This window comes from Homarus americanus, unplaced genomic scaffold (assembly GCF_018991925.1).
Source record: "Homarus americanus isolate GMGI-L3 unplaced genomic scaffold, GMGI_Hamer_2.0 scaffold6317, whole genome shotgun sequence".
In the NCBI taxonomy this organism is placed as follows: domain Eukaryota; kingdom Metazoa; phylum Arthropoda; class Malacostraca; order Decapoda; family Nephropidae; genus Homarus; species Homarus americanus.
Genome location: NW_024730668.1, coordinates 8,994,178 through 9,016,843, shown reverse-complemented (window position 1 = coordinate 9,016,843; position 22,666 = coordinate 8,994,178).

Here is a 22,666-nt window from a genome sequence, read left to right as displayed (position 1 = left end):
CAGGCAGGGTGCGCACAAGGTCGCCTAGTCAACAAAACATTACCGAGTTCTTCACCCGCCACCCACCACAGCCAGCGCAAGTCATTGACAGTGATAGTGATAGTGAGGATATGGACTTTGAGGGGTTTGACAAAGAAGCCCTGCAAGCCTCTGTAGTGGATAGTGATACAGGTGATACAAGTGATACAGGTGAGGGCCAATAATCTACCCTCTGTCTCAGAACCAACCCCAATCCCTGTGTACCCAGCCATCTCTTCTACTAAGTAAGTGTTAAAAACCCTAATATTATTGATGTTTCTCTTAAATATTAATTGTGTGTGCATACCATCATAAAATTAAGATGTTATTTTTACTACAAGTACTATTGTGTCGGAAAAAGTGTAGTTTGGGGATCGGCCCAGTCTCTATTTCAATTAATCCCATATGTTCTGTTATTTCGTTTACGCGTTTCTCGCTTTACCCGGACCTCCACGGGTTCAATTGACAGCGTAAATGAAGATTATACTGTATCCCATTCAGCACTGGGATTTGCGTTGTTTGCTGTTGGGTTGTTTATCAGCCCATGTTCGAGCTGCTCTATGAAAGCATGTGCTACCGATGGATCCTTCAGACACTTACTGTTAAAATCTCTTCTGGAGGGTTGCTGCCTTCGCCATTTTGGGGCAACGTGAAGTGAGAGCTTGGCTCTGACAAGTCGATGATCAGTGTCAGAGAGGTCTGAGCCACGCATGGCATAGGTGATGATGACATCTCAGCGATCTCATTCTCTGACAATGATGCATTCTATGAGATGCCAGTGTTTGGAACGTGGGTGTTGCCACGAACTGTTGAACTTGTCGACCTGCCTAAACGAGGTACTGTATTGGTGATAGTGAGGTTGTGTGCAGCACATTTGCTAAGGAGGAGTAGGCCATTGAGATTACACTTGCCTCGTCCATTTCTCACTATGGTTCCCTGCCAAATGTTAGTATCTGCCAACTCTGGCATTAAAGTCACCAAGAAGCACAACCTCGTCTTCTCTGGGGATAGAGGTTACCACTCTGTCGAGGTCGGCATAAAAGGCCTGCTTGATGTCATCCTCTGCATCCAGAGTTGGGGCGTATGCACTAATGAAAAAGGCATGACGTGAGTGATTCAGTGGGACTTAAAGCGTCATGAGGCACTAGTTGATACCAATAGGCATTTCAGTTAGCCTGTGTAAAATACGTTAGCGGATTGCAAAGCCAACTCCAAAAATGCGGTTTCTCTCCGCAGCAGGCTTTCCCTTCCAGAAAAATGTATAGACAGACCCCCGTTCTGTGAACTGACCCTCATCTGGGAACTGGGAATCACTAATGGATGCTATGTCGATGTTATACCTAGCCAGCTCTTTTGCCACAAAGGCAGTTCATCTTTCAGGACACACATTTGTGCCAGTATCCAGAAGGGTCCTGACATTCCATGCAGCAACCATAAGAGGTTGTGCAGTTTGTTTTTGTTTGAATCTGTGATTTTGTTTGTGTTTTTGACCGCATAAAGGATGACATTACTGGATGCGGTTGCCCAGTCAGGTTGGGTTTTTAGGAAGAATATGTTTACGGCACATTTTCCAGCCCCTCTCTCCATGTGGGGTGAGCAGAGTGGCTCCTCTTAAGGGCTGCTCAGTCGCACAAATAGGACCAGATTGCACTGCTCCCTAGATTCCAGTGCATAAACGATCATCTTATCTGTACCTCCCATGTGCTAAGTTGTGGCTAGAGACTCCCGGCAGTCACCTCTGCCTGTACCCATCGCCACTTGGCCGTCGCCAAAGGACTTTTGGGGGTATAGGGGTTTTGATGATAATGAGAGGTATGATGAACTGGAGGATGGCTGGGCCTGAGTTGATTTATGTGGTGAGGCAGGAGTGCAGGCTGCAACCACACATCTGGGCTCTCCCTTTACCTGATTCAGTGATGCAAGTGTTGCAATGACTGGGTAGAGGGAGAGTTGCAATGGACTGCCGATAGTCGAGTTTGATGGGTTTCGCCTCAGAAGCCTGTCCATTAGACATTGCCTTTCTCCACCGGTGTAGTTGTTGCGTTTCCACGTTGGTCACCACTGCCGCCTACACCACCGTTGGGGTCTTTATTGGAGATCTGTAAGCATGTCTGCCTGATGCGGGGCTCCAACACAGATTTTTCGATCGGGGATTACTCGCGTAGCTTTATACCTACAAACTTATGCAAGTTGCTTCCATGTTTGCCACGAGAGCTAGCCAGCTGGGGTAGCTGAAAGCGAGAGAAAACAAGCAGTGCTAGCACCTTAACATTGACATGATGTTGCCACACTAGGTGCATTTCACCACCCTGCGAGACAGACAGACAGACAGACCTATGGGTCAAGATGGGTCAGACACACCTGGCGCTGCTCAGCAGCAGCCACGTCAACTGTTATGTTGGCCCATACCAACTCCCTCCCCTGAACCCTCCTCCCCACCGGAATACCAACAAGTTCTCGCCAGAAGTTACTATTTCATTTGGGAAAGGAATGGAACCAGTGTTGAATAGTGGTGAACAGTGCTTAAGTCAGTGAAAAACAACTCGGCAGTTGAGTCTGAGCCAAGCTAACCTTCACACAGTGAGGTCCCAGGTACCCCCAGTGATAATTCTCCTGAGACTCCACGATAGAGAGGCGTGGGACCACACCTCACCCACTTGAGTGAGTGAATTCCTGTGACAACGGACCACGTGGTGTCCCCATTATGCACGACACCGCATAGTGAATGAGTTGCTACAGCATCATGTGAAGTTCCTCATAACACCTGCGAGGGAATTACTACACCACGTGATGCCCCTCATAACACCATCTGTGAGGGAATTACTACACCACATCAGGCCTCTCATAACACTATCTGTGAGGGAAGTACTACACCACATCAGCCCCCTCATAACACCATCTGTGAGGGAATTACTACACCACGTGATGCCCCTCATAACACCATCCGTGACGGAATTACTACGCCATGTGATGCCCCTCATAACACCATCTGTGAGGGAATTACTACACCACATCAGGCCCCTCATAACACCATCTGTGAGGGAATTACTACATCATCAGGCCCCTCATACACCATCTGTGAGGGAACTACTACATCATCAGGCCCCTCGTAACACCATCTGTGAGGAATTACTACACCACGTCAAGCCATTCATAACACCACCTGTGAGGGAACTAGTACTCCACGCGATACCCCTCATAACGCTATCTGTGAGGGAGTTACTACACTACGTGTCTGCTGTTCAACACCTCAGCTCACATGATCTACGTGTGTAAACATTAATCTGTATGTTCCTTCACCTTTCTCTAATGAAGGCTTTTGTTAAACCACCAATGTATGTAATAAGTCATTTATGTCCAATGTATATTTTCAGCCTTCGGGCTGCAAACTTTTTCAATAAACCGTTTATTATTATTATTATTATTATTATTATTATTATTATTATTATTATTACAAATACCCTCCACAGACACACAAACACACCCTCCACACAGACACCCCCCCGCCCCCAAACACACATTTCAACACCACTCACACACCCCAACAACAACAAGTGCATTAACACAGCAAGCATGAAGAGTGAGGGTGTTAATGTATGACACATTTGTGTGTGTGTGACTGCATGGTAGCAAGTTAAATATCAGCTGTTGAGGAACGCTTGGCAACACTGGTGCATGTTTCCACTCCATCTCTCTAATCACCCACACCTTTCTGCTTTCTCACTCCATATTTTAAAATGTTATGTAACGTAATGTTGAAGGGATACAACTTTGCTTATTTATACATATACTTATCACAATCTCCCTAAAAATACTTTAAGTTACATGTTTATTCAAGACATCTTCAGGCCATGAGACCCACTAATCCCCCACTCAAGAAAGGGTGACCTGACATTCCATCAGGTCAGTAATCTCCCACCCTACCTCCACCTGACACTGCACCAGGTCAGGTCAGTTAAATGAGACCCACCAATCTCCCACAGCTCCATGGGAGTGGAAAAATAAGTCTTTGCTGTAACACACAGCTTCATTCACACCCAGATCCTATAGATTTATAATTTTTAAATATATTTATTTAATCAAACCTTTAGATTAAATATTCTGTATTTTTATAGGAAAGAAATGATGTTTGTAACTTAATTAAAACTGCTTCTACAGACTCCAGCAGTTTAGACTCAAGGAAAACATCCTGAGCACCCAGAAACATTCTGGGGAAGTGGGCTAGTGTGTGTCCGTGCAAGATGTCTAGTTTAAACACCCAGAATATTTTCCCAGTAACCAGAAAAATTTGTTGCAACTAACGGGGATATCACTATATGCATTGACTCAATTTTTGTTCATTGAAATTAAAAAAGGGGTCTTACAGTACCCCCACCACAACCCTCAGCTGGGTGGGCTCAGTGTATTCGTCTTGTTCCCTCTCCGACATCTTGGACCTTCCCCCCTTTTGATATTACAGGATCCACCTGTGCAGTAGGGGGAGGTAAGGTTATGTAGCGACGGTAGTTGATGACCTGCCACACATGTTCACTACTTTAAGCATAACTTAGGCCTACTTCACACGAGCGTGTGTGAAACAGACCTTACGTTGGAGTATGAGAGCTGCTACTTACCCCCCAGTTTGAGTATTACTGTAGGGTATCATAAAATTTCATTTGTCAATAAGTGGGGTATGCTTTGCTAATATCAAATAAGGGCGTTGTATATCAATTAAGGATAAGCGGGGTTACAAATAGCGAGGTATTCCTGTACTGTAAACATTTATACTTCACTTACAGCCTGTTTACAGCTCTTGACCCAGTAGATAATGTTGTCATTGTAAAAAAATAAAGGAAAAACAAATCCACAAAAGTTTCAAAACCACAAGTTGAAACACTTCCCCTCGCACACAACCACCATCTTGAGGTTAATGTTATGTACCTACAACTTACATCAGACCAATTTAAAAATAGATTCAAGTGTTTTTCATTCAGCAAATAATAATGTAAATATAAAAGACATTATTTCATCTTTTATAAAATATAATACTAGTATCACTAAGCACTATACTATATTTTTATATTAAAGAACCATTACACTGAATCCTAACCTTAAATCAGGTTTTCCAGTAACATAACCATTTTATAAATCATAGTCTGCCTGTACAGTACAGTACTTTATTCCGGGTTAGTACTTAACCCTGTGTACAGTGGCAACACTATGTAAGCAAACACTGTGTGTGTGATTGTTATGTGCAGTGAGAGTTAGTGGGCACACAAGGCCCATGACCCACTTGTTATGTGCAATGAGAGTTAGTGGGCACACAAGGCCCATGATCCATTTCTTATGTGCAGTGAGAGTTATTGGGCACAAAAGGCCCATGACCCACTTGTTATGTGCAGTGAGAGTTAGTGGGCACACAAGGCCCATGACCCACTTATTATGTGCAGTGAGAGTTAGTGGGCACACAAAGCCCATGACCCACTTGTTATGTGCAGTGAGAGTTAGTGGGCACATAAGGACCATAACCCACGTGTTATGTGCAATGAGAGTTAGTGGGCACACAAGGCCCATGATCCATTTCTTATGTGCAGTGAGAGTTATTGGGGACAAAAGGCCCATGACCCACTTGTTATGTGCAGTGAGAGTTAGTGGGCACACAAGGCCCATGACCCACTCGTTATGTGCAGTGAGAGTTAGTGGGCACACAAGGCCGATGACCCACTTCTTACGTGCAGTGAGAGTTAGTGCGCACACAAGGCCCATGACCCACTTGTTATGTGCAGTGAGAGTTATTGGGCACACAAGGCCCATGACCCACTTGTTATGTGCAGTGAGAGTTAGTGGGCACACAAGGCCCATGACCCACTGGTTATGTGCAGTGAGAGTTAGGGAGCACAAAACGCCCATGACCCACTTGATATGTGCAGAGAGTTGGTGGGCACATGAGGCCCATAACCCACTTGTTATATACAGAGAGCTGGTGGGCACATGAGGCTCATGACCCACTTGTTATATACAGAGAGTTGGTGGGCACATGAGACCCATGAACCACCTGATATATACAGAGAGTTGGTGGGCACATGAGACCCACGACTCACTTGTTATATACAGAGAGCTGTTGGGCACATGAGGCCCATGACCCACTTGTTATATACAGAGAACTGGTGGGCACACGCGGCCCATGACCCACTTGTTATATACAGAGAGTTGGTGGGCACATGAGGCCCATGACCCACTTGTTATATACAGAGATTTGGTGGGTAAATGAGTCCCATGACCCACTTGTTATATACAGAGAGTTGGTGGGCACATGAGACCCATGAACCACTTGTTATATACAGAGAGCTGGTGGGCATATGCGGCCCATGACCCACTTGTTATATACAGAGAGTTGGTGGGCACATGAGGCCCATGACCCACTTGTTATATACAGAGATTTGGAGGGCACATGAGTCCCATGACCCACTTGTTATATACAGAGAGTTGGTGGGCACATGAGGCCCATGACCCACTTGTTATATACAGAGAGTTGGTGGGCACATGAGACCCATGACCCACTTGTTATATACAGAGTTGGTAGGCACATGATGCCCATGACCCACTTGTCATATACAGAGAGTTGGTGGGCACATGAGACCCATGACCCACATCATGAAGATAACAAACTCTCTTTCTTTGGGCTAAATAATTAGGTTGTGTGACTGTCAACTGTCTCATCATTTTTTTGTCAAATATTTCATGATTATTGTTATCAATTATATTATTGTTGATGAAAATTGTGCCTCATCCTTTCAACAGAGAAAAAGTTTTATACAACTTAAAGATTCTACAAATTAATTTTGATAAAAAATGTACCATTTCACCAACAAAAGTTGTTAATAATAAACTGTTAATTATAAAACAGCTTTAAAACTGACCCCATACTTATACATTAGATTGACAAAATTATACAAAATACTGAAACTGAGATAAAACTTACTGCTTGGGGTTGGGCACTGCCGAAGCTCATTGATCCCTGTAAAAAATAAGTTGTGTTAAACCAAGTCGAGTTTTCAAAGTGAAATGCGTGTATTACCTGATGACTAGTTCCAAGCCTGAGATTTCTGGCTCTATAACACGAAATAAACATAAGAAATATAAATCTCCCTAAAAATACTTCAGGTTTCATTTTTATTCAAGACATCTTCAGGTCATGAGACCCACTGTAATAAAGTTATGCTACACTTGTACACTTGAGCCCGTGTCTTCTATCTTGTTATGTGTGTATGTACATATTGTTACGAACCCCTCCAACCAGCACTACGAACCACGCCATCTATTGTCTTGATCTACCTACCCAGCACCACGAGCAACGCCATCTAGGGACGAGACACGAGTATGACTCGTCTTAGTTACCACTCCGGGGTTTCCCTTCTCCATATCCTGGTTGTTGCGTCACTTCCTCCAAGTCTTCTTTGTGAGCTCCAATTCGAGGAGAGAGCACTTGGCTCTGGGAAGTGACCACAGGATCATCTATCCTCTAAACCTACGGCACAGTGACTACCTACCGTCTTCTACAATACTCAGCCTTACTCGTCAGCCATCTCAGCTCCTCACTTAAGTATTTGTAATCTTGTATTGCCTCCCCCACGTCCACCTTGCTTCACGGTTGTTTATGTTGTATTAATATGTATATACTGTTAATGTTTAGGTTAAGTTTGGTTAAGGGTAATTTATAAGCTGAATATTTTGTTAAGGGATTTATGGTACTTTATTATACACAACGAAAACTCGCATCCTTTGTCTACCCTTTTATAGTCCGATTGTCTTTGTTTTTGTTGTTTTTTTTGTTACCTGTTGGGATCTGGGTAGATGTATAACTATATTCTAAATCCCCACTCGTAACAAATGGCGACCGTGACAGGACCCGAACCTGTTTCTTATCATTGTCTTTTGTTTTGTTTGGGGTTATATTATATTAGTAATATTAATTGTTCCCTTCACTTACTAGAATATTCTTTTATCATCCAGATGCCATACTGCCTTTGGTCAGTTATATGAACAATAAAGCCTAGAAAAAGGTCGACTTTCGTCTTCTTTCACCACACCCACTAATCCTCCACCCAAGAAGGATCTTATGTCTAACCACAGCCCAATCCAAGCTTGTATACATGTAGCCAATGACACCCCCACTGGTGGTAAACTCAACAGACGTAGAATCACAGTCAAGCAAGAACATGAATGCCAGTTCATAGACTTCATCCATGACTGGCACAAGGACTGCAAGCCTGACAACTACCAAAGTTTCCATGATGATCTGATAGATAGGACTTATGCATACTTCACCAACAATGCCTCCACCAAAAAAAGGAGAAAACGTGGTCAGCATAATGGGAACAGGCAACAGCAGTGCTATAATGACCCTGAGCTGAAAAAACTCAGGTGGGTAAGGGTTACAGACAAATCAAACACCTCAAATGTTACAATTGTATCAAGCTTCCCTTGCTGCTGTCAGGGAACGTGTAAACGAACTCAGACAAAATGCATGGGAGACATATGTCAACAGCCTGAACCAACACACATCCCTCAGCAAAGCCTGGAAAGACATAAACATAATCAGAGGTAAATACAGTAGACACGTCTCCCATCCAAACCCTCTGCAAAAGTCGAATGAGCTAATAACAAAGTGGGCTCATGTGTCTAGCTATGACATGTTACCAGTTAGGACTCGGGGACTCCTTGATGCGAAGTCTGTAGAGAGAAGTAATCTTATTAGCTTTATGCTAGGCAAACAGCACGATGAGTGTGATGTTCCATATAATGAGTGGGAGCTTGACGCCGCCCTCGCCAGGGGTAGGTCTACTTCCCCTGGAGAGGACGGAGTCACCTACAACATCGTTGGACTACTAAGGAGCGTGCCAGGCAATCCATTGTTGGTATTGTACAATATGAGTCATGCCGAGGGCCAACTACCCACATCATGGACCAGCAGTATTGTTGTACCAATACCGAAACCAGGACAGCCTGATGCTTTTCGTCCCATATCACTAACCAGCTGCCTGTGTAAAACCTTTGAGAGGATGGTTCTTGGCAGACTCTTGTATAGAATCAGAGAGCACATGTCTCCTAACATAAATGGCTTCACCCATGGTAAAATGTGTACATAATTGCATCACCACATTCCTAAGTGTGCATGGTGATGAAAGGCACAGATACACCACATTTCTTGACCAAAAGATGCATTTAATATTGCCAATAGGCAACTGATATTGTACGAACTAGCCAAAATGGATATAGGAGGTAGGCTGTTACACTGGATAAGTGGTTACCTAACCAACAGAAGGACTGCTGCACTGTTTCAGGGTTACAAAAGTGAAGTTAAAGATACGCAACTTGGTACCGCTCAAGGTGGAGTACTTAGCCCCACTTGTTTCAATGTTCTTATGAATGCATTATTAAATCTAATACCAGACAACCCCAGCAATATTTCAATCAGCTATGCTGATGATATTCTTATACAGTACATACTAAAACTCATCGTGAAATGCAAACCACCCTGAACCATGTATACGCAGCCTGTGAGAACCTCGGTCTTATTATCTCCACTGAAAAAACTAAGGTGTTCAACAAACAAGCTGGTAACCGCAAACGCGGCCCCGCCAAGATCATGATAGGTAACAACACTATTGACTACGTTTCTTCTTTTAAATATCTTGGTGTTTCCGTCCCTTGTACCCTACCTGCCATACAACAGCTAACCCGCCAATGTACTGACAGACTCAGACCTCTTAGAAGTGTAGCGGGGTACAGCCCGCACTATGGTGCTAATATTAGAATTGTTAAAACAATGTACCTAGGCTATATAAGATCTCTGATAGATTGCCACGCACCAGCCCTGGTCATTCGTGACGGGAAAGGCGTTGACAAGCTCGAGAAAATGCAAAATAAAGCCCTCAGAATTATCATAGGATGTCCCATGAGCACTAAAGTACTTAATATGAGGAAAGAACTAGGTATACCCAGTGTTAAAGATAGAATAATTGAAGTCAACCTCATGATAGCCCTGAGGCTTCTGCGTGGTGATCCTGATAACATTGTTTCCTTAAAATTGCTAGAATGTATGAACCATGGGACTGTTGAGTCTAAATGAATCCAAACTACAGCTACACATATGAAGATGTTTGGACTAGACCACCTGTACAAAGTTGAGACACAACAGGAAGCCACCCTGGCGGACAGTTCCCTTCGATATCACAATACCGACGTATCCGCCTAAAAAATTAATTATACAAAGCATTTATCTCCAACACACTGCCAAATTGAGAGCTCTTGAACACATACACACTCTACAGACTGATGATAATATCACACAGACCATCTACACTGATGGATCTCTTAACACCGCCTGTGGGAGGGCTGGAAGTGCTATTGTTGTGACTCAACCTGACGGTAATATAATTGAGAAAGGAGTTAGAGTTAACAACTGGGCATCCACTCTACAAACTGAATCAGTTACCATACTCACAGCTATTAAATTCATTGAAACCACTGTTACTGACAGTCTCATCATCACTGACTCTCTATCCTCACTACTTGCCCTTGGCACCCTCGACTCAGGTTGTCACGCTCTTGTCTCTGAAGCCAGACACCAATATGCGTGCCTTGTTGACCGGGGTGTCAAGGTCAAACTGTTGTGGATCCCATCTCACATAAGCCTCATAAAATATGACAGAGTTGATGCCATCGCCAAACTCGCGTCTAACAAAGACACCGTTGAATACAATTTGGGTCTGTCAAAAAGAACCCTTAAAACTGTAATTAGGAAAGAAGTTATTGATGAGTTTGACGCAAGTAGACTAGTGCAAACAGGCACTAGTCGATCCATAGGTTACCATGATGAGATGTATCAAGTGAAACATGTATATGGAGCAAGTAACAAGATCACTAGAATACAAGATGTTGTAACCACTAGATTAAGGTTAGGATATAAGTACCTTTGGCAGCATGTTCCTCAAGCAGATGTAAACAAAACTAAATGTAAAGTATGTGGCCATACATATGGCCACACACTTGAACACTACGTCCTCGACTGTGTGAAGATAGAACCTTTTAGGGACAGGTCCAAGCACACTGTGTGTGAAAAGGCACAACACTTCATCTCTAATGGCAAGATAGCCGACATATTAAGATTGTATCCACTTTTTTGCACTTAGTAACTATATCAAATCTAATGTACAGAACCAAATACGCAATGTGCTTGAATACCTCTCACGTAAATGTGAATAACAAAGTGTGAGGCCAGACATACTGCCTCACACGCCTGTACTCACGCATTTGTGAATAAGTTACCCTTTATGTATAGAACTAAACAAATAATGTAAATGAAATACTGTGAAACATTCAGTGCCATAATATCCTGACAACAGGGGTTAATTATTATGACCCTTTGTAAACTCTACTCTGTAATCCATTTGCGCTACCGCTCACAGGATGAGTGTGGGGTGCACAATAAAGTAGCCGGATGGTATGTCAGGGTGACCTGACATACTATCCGGTCAGTAATATGAGACCACTAATCCTCCACCCTACCTCCTCCTGGCACTGCATCATGTCAGGTCAGGTACAGGAGACCCACTAATCCCCCACAGCTTCATAGGAGTGGAAAATACCAGTCTTTGCTGTAACACACAGCTTCATTCATGACAATATCCTATAGAATTTTAATTTTTAAATATATTTATTTAACTAAACTTTTAGATAAACTATTCTGGATTCTTATAGCAAAGAAATGGAGTTTCTAACTTAATTAGGACTGTATTTGCGGACTCAGGCATTTTAGACTCAAAGAAAACGTTCTGGGGAAGTGGACTAGTGTCCGTCTCTGTGTAAGAGGTCTAGTTCAGACGCTCGGAAACTTTTCCCAGTAACTGGAAAAGATTCCGTGAATAAGGAATTTTTCAGGGTTTGAGAAAGTCGTCTTGATAGTCGGAAATCAGTCATCCCCGGAAGTGCTCTGCACCAATTGTTCCGGGCTAATGGGGATATGACTACATACATTCACTAAAAAAATTGAGTTGAAAACTAACAACAAAGCGACTGAAAGGTTACTCTAGTACAGGGGCGGTTCTGGGGGTCAGTAGCACCCCTTTTCACCAGAAAATTCTAATACTTTTTCTTTAATTCAGCATTGTACTCAGGCATTTTCTTTATAGTGAAAAGTAATGACTATTGACCGCTGAATACCTCCAAATATCAAGTGCACTTGTCTTCAAAATGACCTCAAAATGCCCACATCTTGGACCTTCCCCCCCCCCCCTTTGATATTACAGGATCCACCTGTGCAGTAGGGGGAGGTAAGGTGATGCAGCGACGGTAGTTGATGACCTGCCACACATGTTCACTACTTTAAGCATAACTTAGGCCTACTTCACACGAGCGTGTGTGAAACAGACCTTACGTTGGAGTATGAGAGCTGCTACTTACCCCCCAGTTTGAGTATTACTGTAGGGTATCATAATATTTCATTTGTCAATAAGTGGGGTATGCTTTGCTAATATCAAATAAGGGCGTTGTATATCAATTAAGGATAAGCGGGGTTACAAATAGCGAGGTATTCCTGTACTGTATACATTTATACTTCACTTACAGCCTGTTTACAGCTCTTGAGCCAGTAGATAATGTTGTCATTGTAAAAAAATAAAGGAAAAACAAATCCACAAAAGTTTCGAAGCCACAAGTTGAAACACTTCCCCTCGCACACAACCACCATCTTGAGGTTAATGTTATGTCCCTACAACTTACATCAGACCAATTCAAAAAAAGATTCAAGTGTTTTTCATTCAACAAATAAAAATGTAAATATAAGACATTATTTCATCCTTTATAAAATATAATACTAGTATCACTAAGCACTATACTATATTTTTATATTAAAGAACCATTACACTGAATCCTAACCTTAAATCAGGTTTTCCAGTAACATAACCATTTTGTAAATCATAGTCTGCCTGTACAGTACAGTACTTTATTCCGGGTTAGTACTTAACCCTGTGTACAGTGGCAACACTATGTAAGCAAACACTGTGTGTGTGATTGTTATGTGCAGTGAGAGTTAGTGGGCACACAAGGCCCATGACCCACTTGTTATGTGCAGTGAGAGTAATGGGCACCCAGGGCCCATGACCCACTTGTTATGTGCAGTGAGAGTTAGTGGGCACACAAGGCCCATGACCCACTTGTTATGTGCAGTGAGAGTTAGTGGGCACACAAGGCCCATGACCCACTTGTTATGTGCAGTGAGAGTTAGTGGGCACAAAGGCACATGACCCACTTGTTATGTGCAGTGAGTTAGTGGCACACAAGGCCCATGACCCACTTGTTATGTGCAGTGAGAGTTAGTGGGCACAAGGCATGACCAATGTGCAGTGAGAGTTGACCCACACACAAGGCCCATGACCCACTTGTTAGGTGCAGAGAGATAGAGACTGACCCAATTGTTATGTGCAGTGAGAATTATGGGCACACAAGGCCCATGACCCACTGTTATGTGCAGTGATAGTTAGTGGGCACACAAGGCCCATGACCCACTTGTTATGTGTGGTGAGGCAGTGTGCAGTGAGAATATTGGGCACACAAGGCCCATGACCCACTTATTTATGTGCAGTGAGTTAGTGGGCACAGAAGGCCCATGACCCACTTGTTATGAACAGTGAGAGTTAGTGGGCACACGGGCCCATGACCCACTTGTTATGTGCAGTGAGTTAGTGGGCACACAAGACCCATGACCCACTTGTTATGTGCAGTGAGAATTATGGGCACACAAGGCCCATGACCCACTTGTTCTGTGCAGTGAGAGTTAGTGGGCACACAAGACCCATGACCCACTTGTTATGTGCAGTGTGAATTATGGGCACACGAGGCCCATGACCCACTTGTTATCCACAGTGAGAGTTAGTGGGCACACAAGGCACATGACCCACTTGTTATGTGTAGTGAGAGTTATTGAGCACACAAGGCCCATCACCCACTTGTAATCGACAGTGAGAGTTAGTGGGCACACAAGGCCCATCCACTTGTTATGTGCAGTGAGAGTCAGTGGCGGCCACAAGGCCTCTGACCCACTTGTTTTGTGGAGTGATAGTTAGTGGGTACACAAGGCCCATGACGCACTTGTTATGTGTAGTGAGAGTTAGTGGGCACACAAGACCCATGACCCACTTGTTATGTGCAGTGAGAGATATTGGGCACACAAGGCCCATGACCCACTTGTTATGCGCAGTGAGAGTTAGAGGGCACACAAGGCCCATGACCCACTTATTATGTGTAGTGAGAGGTAGTGAGAGTTTGTGAGCACACAAGGCCCATGACCCACTTGTTATGTGCAGTGAGAGTTATTGGGCACCCAAGGCCCATGACCCAATTGTTATGTGCAGTGAGAGTTAGTGAGGAAAAAAGGCCCATGACCCACTTGTTATGTACAGTGAGAGTTAGTGGGCACACAAGGCCCATGACCCACATGATATCGACAGTGAGAGTTAGTGGGCACAAAAGGCCCATGACCCACTTGTTATGTGTAGTGAGAGTTAGTGAGCACACAAGGCCCATGACCCACTTGTTATGTGCAGTGAGTGATAGTGGGCACACAAGGCCCATGACCCACTTGTTATGTGCAGTGAGAGTTAGTGGGCACACAAGACCCATGACCCACTTGTTATGTGCAGTGAGAATTATGGGCACACAAGGCCCATGACCCACTTGTTATGTGCAGTGATAGTTAGTGGGCACACAAGACCCATGACCCACTTGTTATGTGCAGTGAGAATTATGGGCACACAAGGCACATGACCCACTTGTTATGTGCAGTGAGAGTTAATGGACACACAAGGCCCTTGACCCACTTTTTATGCGCAGTGAGATTTAGTGGGCACACAAGGCCCATGACCCACTTGTTATGTGCAGTTAGAGTTAGTGGGCACACGAGGCCCATGACCCACTTGTTATGTGCAGTGAGAGTTAGTGGGCACACGAGGCCCATGACCCACTTGTTATGTGCAGTGAGAGTTGGTGGGCACACAAGGCCCATGACCCACTTGTTATGAACAGGGCGAGTTAGTGGGCACACGAGGCCCATGACCCACTTGTTATGTGCAGTGAGAGTTAGTGGCCACACAAGGCCCATGACACACTCGTTATGTGTAGTGAGAGTTAGTGAGCGCACAAAGCCCATGACCCACTTGTTATGTGCAGTGAGAGATAGTGGGCACACAAGGCCCATGATCCACTTGTTATGTGTAGTGAGAGTTAGTGGGCACACAAGACCCATGACCCACTTGTTATGTGCAGTGAGAATTATGGGCACACAAGGCCCATGACCCACTTGTTCTGTGCAGTGATAGATAGTGTGCACACAAGGCCCATGACCCACTTGTTATCCACAGTGAGAGTTAGTGGGCACACAAGGCCCATGACCCACTTGTTATGTGTAGTGAGAGTTAGTGAGCACACAAGGCCCATAACCCACTTGTTATCGACAGTGAGAGTTAGTGGGCACACAAGGCCCATGACCCACTTATTATGTGTAGTGAGAGTTAGTGGGCACACAAGGCCCATGACCCACTTGTTATGTACAGTGAGAGTTAGTGGGCACACGAGGCCCATGACCCACTTGTTATGTGCACTGAGAGTTAGTGAGCACACAAGGCCCATGACCCACTAGTTATTTGCAGTGAGAGTTAGTGGGGACACAAGGCCTATGACCCACTTGTTATGTGCAGTGAAAGTTAGTGGGCACACAAGGCCCATGACCCACTTGTTATGTGCAGTGAGAGTTAGTGGGCACACAAAGCCCATGACCCACTTCCTATGTGCAGTGAGAGTTAGTGGGCACGCAAGGCCCATGACCCAATTGTTATGTGCAGTGAGAGTTATTGGGCAAAAAGGGCCCATGGCCCACTTGTTATGTACAGTGAGAGTTAGTGGGCACACAAGGCCCATGACTCACTTGATATGTGCAGTGAGAGTTAGTGGGCACCCAAGACCCATGACCCTCTTGTTATGTGCAGTGAGAGTCAGTGGCGGCCACAAGGCCTATGACCCACTTGTTTTGTGCAGTGATAGCTAGTGGGTACACAAGGCCCATGATGCACTTGTTATCGACAGTGAGAGTTAGTGGGCACACAAGGCCCATGACCCACTTGTTATGTGTAGTGAGAGTTAGAGAGCAAACAAGGCCCATGACCCACTTGCTATGTGCAGTGATAGTTAGTAGGCACACAAGGCCCATGACCCACTTGTTATGTGTAGTGATAGTTCGTGGGCACACAAGGCCCATGACCCACTTATTATGTGCAGTGATAGTTAGTGGGCACACAAGGCCCATGACCCACTTGTTATGTGCAGTGAGAGTCAGTGGCGGCCACAAGGCCTATGACCCACTTGTTTTGTGCAGTGATAGCTAGTGGGTACACAAGGCCCATGATGCACTTGTTATCGACAGTGAGAGTTAGTGGCGGCCTGAGCCTATGACCCACTTGTTTTGTGCAGTGATGGCTAGTGGGTACACAAAATACATAATGCTTGTTATCGACAGTGAGAGTTAGTGGGCTACTAATACCCATGACCCACTTGTTATGTGCAGTTAGGTTAGTGGGCACACGGGCCCGCAACCCACTTGTTATGTGCAGTGAGAGTTAGTGGGCACACAATGCCCATGACCCACTTGTTATGTGCAGTGAGAGTTAGTGGGCACACAAGGCCCATGACCCACTTGTTATGAACAGTGCGAGTTAGTGGGCACACGAGGCCCATGACCCACTTGTTATGTGCAGTGAGAGTTAGTGGGCACACAAGGCCCATGACCCACTAGATATGTGCAGTGATGGTTAGTGGGCACACTAGGCCCATGACCCACTTGTTATCGGCAGTGAGAAAGAGTGGGCACACAATACCCATGACCCACTTGTTATGTGTAGTGAGAGTTAGTGAGCACACAACGCCCATGACCCACTTGTTATATGCAGAGAGATAGTGGGGCACACAAGGCCCATGACCCACTTTGTTATGTGCAGTGAGAGTTAGGGGGGCAACACAAGACCCATGACCCACTTGTTATGTGCAGTGTGAATTATGGGCACACAAGACCCATGACCCACTTGTTATGTGCAGTGTGAATTATGGGGCACACAAGGCCCATGACCCACTTGTTATGTGCAGTGATAGTTAGTGGGCACACAAGGCCCTGACCCATTTGTTATGTGCAGTGAGAGTTAGTGGGCACACAAGGCCCATGACCCACTTGTTATCCACAGTGAGAGTTAGTGGGCACACAATGCCCATGACCCACTTGTTATGTGTAGTGAGAGTTAGTGGGCACACAAGGCCCATGACCCACTTGTTATGTGTAGTGAGAGTTAGTGAGCACACAACGCCCATGACCCACTTGTTATATGCAGTGAGAGATAGTGGGCACACAAGGCCCATGACCCACTTGTTATGTGCAGTGATAGTTAGTGGGCACACAAGGCCCATGACCCACTAGATATATGCAGTGATGGTTAGTGGGCACACAAGGCCCATGACCCACTTGTTATCGGCAGTGAGAGAGTGGGCACACAATAACCATGACCCACATGATATGTGCAGTGAGAGTTAGTGGGCACCCAAGACCCATGACCCACTTGTTATGTACAGTGAGAATTAGCGGGCACATAAAGCCCATGACCCACTTGTTATGTGCAGTGAGAGTTAGTGGGCACCCGAGGCCCATGACCCACTTGTTATGTGTAGTGACAGTTAGTGGGGACACAAGGCCCATGACCCACTTGCTGTGTGCAGTGATAGTTAGTAGGCACACAAAGCCCATGACCCACTTGTTATGTGCAGTGATAGTTCGTGGGCACACAAGGCCCATGACCCACTTATTATGTGCAATGATAGTTAGTGGGCACACAAGGCCCATGACCCACTTGTTATGTGCAGTGATAGTTGGTGGGCACACAAGGCCAATGACCCATTTGTTGTCGGCAGTGAGAGTTAGTGGGCACACAAGGCCCATGGCCAATTTGCTATGTGTAGTGAGAGTTAGTGGGCACACAAGGCCCATGACCCACTTGTTATGTGTAGTGAGAGTCAGTGGTGACACAAGGCCCATGACCCACTTGTTATCGGCAGTGAGAGAGAGTGGGCACACAATACCCATGACCCACTTGTTATGTGCGGTGAGAATTATGGGCACACAGGGCCCATGACCCACTTGTTATGTGTAGTGAGAGTTAGTGGGCACACAAGACCCATGACCCACTTGTTATGTGCAGTGAGAGTTAGTGGGCACACAAGGACCATGACCCACTTGTTATGTGCAGTGAGATTTTGTGGGCATACAAGGCCCATGACCCACTTGTTATGTGCAGTGAGAGTTAGTGGGCACACAAGGCCCATGACCCACTTATGTGTAGTGAGAGTTTGTGAGCACACAAGGCCCATGACCCACTTGTTATGTGCAGTGAGAGTTAGTGGGCACACAATGCCCATGAACCACTTGTTATGTGCAGTGAGAGTTAGTGAGCACACAAGGCCCATGACCCACTTGTTATATGCAGTGAGAGTTAGTGGGCACACAAGGCCCATGGCCCACTTGTTGTGCAGAGATAGTTAGTGGGCACAGAGGCGCATGACCCACTTGTTATGTGCAGTGAGAGTTAGTGGGCACACAAGGCCAATGACCCACTTGTTATGTATAGTGAGAGTTAGTGGGCACACAAGGCCCATGACCCACATGTTATGTGCAGTGAGAGTTAGTGGGCACACAAGGCCCATGACCCACTTGTTATGTGTAGTGAGAGTTAGTGGGCACACAAGGCCCAAGATCCACTTGTTATGTGCATTGATAGTTAGTGGGCACACAAGGCCCTTGACCCACTTGTTATGTGCAGTGAGAATTATAGGCATACAAGGCCCATGACCCACTTGTTATGTGCAGTGAGAGTTAGTAAGTACACAAAGCCCATGACCCACTTCTAGCAGTGTGTGCAGTGAGAGTTATACACAAGGCCCTATAACCCATTTGTTATGTGTATTGAGAGTCATGGGCACACAAGGCCCTTGGACCTAATTTGTTATGTGTAGTGAGAGTTAATACACCACAAGACCCATGACCCACTTGTTATGTGCAGTGAGAATTATGGGCACACAAGGCCCATGACCCACGGTAGTTGGTGTGCAGTGAGAGTTAGAGGGCACACAACAATCATAACCCACTTCTGTTAAGTGTACAGTGAGAATACGGGCACAAGGTTCATGACCCACTTGTTATGTGCAGGAGAAGATAAGCAACACAAGACCTTATGACCCACTTTGTTGGTGTGTATTGATAGTTGGGTGGGCACACAAGACCCATGACCCACTTGTACGTGCAGAGAATTATAGGCAATAATAAGACCCATGACCCACTTGTAATGTGCAGTGAGAATTATAGGCACACAAGACCCATGACCCACTTGTAATGTGCAGTGAGAATTATAGGCATACAAGGCCCATGACCCACTTGTTATGTGCAGTGAGAGTTAGTGGGCACACAAGACCCATGACCCACTTGCTATGTGCAGTGATAGTTAGTGGGCACACAAGGCCCATGACCCACTTGTTATGTGCAGTAATAGTTAGTGGGCACACAAGGCCCATGACCCATTTATTATGTGCAGTGATAGTTAGTGAGCACACAAGGCCCATGACCCACTTGTTATGTGCATTGATAGTTGGTGGTTACACAAGGCCAATGACCCATTTGTTATCGGCAGTGCGAGTTAGTGGGCACACAAGGCCCATGACCCACTTGTTATAGAAAGAGAGTTGGTGGGCACATGAGACCCATGACCCACTTGTTATATACAGAGAGTCGGTGGGCACATGAGGCTCATGACCCATATCATGAAGATAACAAACTCTCATGATTATTGTTATCAATTATATTATTGTTGATGAAAATTTTGCCTCATCCTTTCAACAGAGAAAAAGTTTTATACAACTAAAAGATTCTACAAATTAACTTTGATAAAAAAATGTATCAATTCCCCAACAAAAGTTGTTAATAATAAACTGTTAATTATAAAACAATTTTAAAACTGACCTCATACTTACACATTAGATTGACAAAATTATACAAAATACTGAAACTGAGATAAAACTTACTGCTTGTGGTTGGGCACTGCCGAAGCTCATTGATCCCTGTAAAAAACAAAGTTGTGTTAATATACGTCGAGTTTCTAACAGTGAAATGCGTGTATTACCTGATGACTAGTTCCAAGCCTCAGATTTCTGGCTCTATTACACGAAATATACATAAGAAATATAAATCACTGACACATTACAAATATTTCAAGTAATATACCTCCAAGTACAGGAAACCACCATGGCACCTTAAACCATTGGGCGTCACCGCCGTTTATAAACTATGCTGTTTTTACTCATCTCCCGGCCTCACTACAACCTAAATAAGTGAACACGGGACTAGTGGCAACTGTCCTAGGCACCGTGATGTCTTCTTGACACAGACACACTAGCATAAAACACTACATAATCATTCATATCTAACTTCCATAGAATATTGTGTTGTGTTCAGTGACGTGAGGTAGTGTGAAAGAAGGACTAATGACAACTGTCCCGGACGCATGGGTGGGTTGGGCGGGGGGGGGGGTGAGGGACAGAGCTGAGTGTAGGCCTGACACACCACCTCAAACTCCTGTGACCATCACTACCACCTTACACTACCACACTCCTGTGACCACCACAACCACCTCACACCACCTATCACCATACTCCCACTCCCACTACCACCACCACCACTCCCCTCTCATGACCACCAACTACCATCACCACCTCACACCACCCATCACCACACTCCCACTACCACCACCACCATCTCACACCACCTATCACCATACCCCACTACCACCACCACCACTCTCATGACCACCAACCACCATCACCACCTCCCCACACCACCCATCAACACACTTACCTCCACCACCACCACCACTGCACCACCCATCACCATACTCCCACTACCACCACCACCACTCCCCTCTCATGACCACCAACTACCATCACCACCTCACACCACCCATCACCACACTCCCACTACCACCACCACCACCTCACACCACCTATCACCATACTCCCACTACCACCACCACCACTCCCCTCTCATGACCACCAACTACCATCACCACCTCACACCACCCATCACCACACTCCCACTACCACCACCACCACCTCACACCACCTATCACCATACTCCCACTACCACCACCACCACTCCCCTCTCATGACCACCAACTACCATCACCACCTCACACCACCCATCACCACACTCCCACTACCACCACCACCACCTCACACCACCTATCACCATACTCCCACTACCACCACCACCACTCCCCTCTCATGACCACCAACTACCATCACCACCTCACACCACCCATCACCACACTCCCACTACCACCACCACCACCTCACACCACCTATCACCATACTCCCACTACCACCACCACCACTCTCATGACCACCAACTACCATCACCACCTCACACCACCCATCACCACACTCCCACTGCCACACCACCACCACCTCACTACCTATCACCATACCACTACTACCACCACCACCCTCTCATGACCACCAACCACCATCAACACTCACACCACCTATCACCACACTCCCACTACCACCACCACCACCTCACACCACCCATCACCATACTCCCACCACCACCACCACCACCTCACACCACCTATCACCATACTCCCACTACCACCACCACAACTCCCCTCTCATGACCACCAACTACCATCACCACCTCACACCACCCATCACCACACTCCCACTACCACCACCACCATCTCACACCACCCACCACCACACTCTTGTGACCATTATCCACCACTACCACCTCACACTACCACCACCACTACACTCCCACGACCAACAACCACCATCACCCACCACCCCACACCACCACACTCCCATGACCAACCACCACCACCACCTCATATCACCCACCACCTCACACCTACTACTACTTTGCTGTCACTCAGAATCAAGTATGACGATCATCCAGCTATGATACAATGATATGAGTTATTAGGGATGTCACCTAGGTAGGTGAGTTTTGAAGTAGCTAAAGACGCCGATACGGGACAGGCAGTGTTGTTCACATTCGTTGCACATGTGGATGGCTGCATTAAGTGCGGGAGGGGCAGTGGCAGAGTCTTTCCGGCGTTGGTGCTTATCTACCTCGGTTTCCAGTTGGGCTAACTCGAATATATTGACAACTCGTGTGGTGATCCTCCAAGAGTTACGTTTACTATTTGTTAGGTGACTGAAAAATGGCTGCTTTGGCAGTCTACTGTTGTCCAAACAGGAAACATGGCCAGTCCAGCGTAGTTGTTCATGGATAATGGTAGACTCGATGCTCCTACAGTTGGTGTCAGCAAGAACACTGCAATTTGTTCTCTTGTCTTCCCTGCTAACACGGAGGATGGAACGTAGAGTGCGTTGGTGAAAGTTTTCAAGTGCCTTGAGATGTCTCCTGTATGTGACCCATGTCTGACTGCCATATAACAAGGGGGTGGGAGGGACCACTGCTCGATATACATGCAGCTTTGGAGATAGTTTCAGCTCCCTACAGCTGAAG